Genomic DNA, 1,274 nt, shown 5'->3' on the forward strand with positions numbered 1-1,274 from the left:
TTTTCAAGGTATGGTCTTTATTTTAGAATTCAGTTTGGGCTTTTACAGGCAGAGTTCTAAGAACTTTTCACTTTCTTTTCATGTCCTATTGTTGGAGACACATGGATGATAATGTAGAATTGTCACTTATTTATTTTTAACAATACTGTCATTGCAAGGCCCAGCAAGGAGATGCTTTGCAACAGCTGGAAAGGTGGAGCATAAAACAGAAGAAGGAAACCTTCTCTTAAAACCCGGCTTGGTGTCAGGGAGGCTCTCCTATCTGCCATCTGTCACATCCAATGTTTCCCTTGTGGCATTTCCTGTACCAGGCTAGTAAATGCTTTCGTTTCCATCTGGATCCAGTTTTAGCGATGTCATTGATGACACTATCCAGACTATAATGCAGATGGAATTAGAGCAAAGGAATGCCTATAACCACACACACAAATGAGTTGCACAACAGAAGGCCTCTAATCCAATATAGTCCCGAGTAATATGCTCCATCTGTGGGGTGTCTTCCGGTCGGGCCATGCTGGTGGCTGGGTTTGTTGAAGGACATCAGCTACAGAATTTGTGATTTGGGTGAAGATTGAAGTCATGACTGGTCCTGAAAGTGATGCCCAGTTCCAGTTCACTGGTATTAAAAAAATATTTCAACTCTTATACTCTTACAGGTAGAATGAATTGTGTTCTGGCCACATATGGAGGCATTGCTTTGTTGGTCCTATACTTCAAGTTAAGGCCTAAAAAAACTCCAGCTGTGAAAGCATCATAACTGGGTCTTTCAATGTCTGACCTCATCTGTTAAGTTCCATGCCTGAAGAAGCTGATGTCAACTCATCATGTGATACTCAATTTGTACAATAAGTTATGAACCTGGAAAAAAATATGCTCCATCTGTGTGAGTGGGGCCCAGTGGGATACAGGAACCACGGAAAATTCACCTACTTGCTTTCAGAACAGTCTGAACTCTGAAATCTGACTGATAATAGGCTATACTTTGGAATTATATTTTACTGAAATTTTAAATGTCTTTTCTGGTCAAAACACATGAAAAGACAGTTTTTGAAGAACAAGGGACAGGTAAGACGGTTCAGCCTGATTCCTAAGTTTGGTTCCTAGGACCCCATGGTGGAAGGAGAAAAACAGACTCCTGTCAGTTATCTTCTGACCTCCACAGATGCGCCATGGCAGGTGCTTGCCTCCTCCACACCAAACAAATGGAATAAAAATATTTTAATGCGAACGAGTGCACAGTCATTCAGAACACTTGTATGTTGAAGCAAATACTA

General features: G+C 41.1%; 1 pseudogene; it reads left to right on the top strand.

The window, feature by feature from the left end:
• The first annotated feature begins 555 nt into the window (after positions 1 to 555).
• Positions 556 to 857, top strand: LOC130873879 (ATP synthase membrane subunit K, mitochondrial-like; annotated as a pseudogene).
• The last annotated feature ends 417 nt before the right edge of the window (positions 858 to 1,274 follow it).

This window comes from Chionomys nivalis, chromosome 4, assembly GCF_950005125.1.
Source record: "Chionomys nivalis chromosome 4, mChiNiv1.1, whole genome shotgun sequence".
NCBI lineage: Eukaryota > Metazoa > Chordata > Mammalia > Rodentia > Cricetidae > Chionomys > Chionomys nivalis.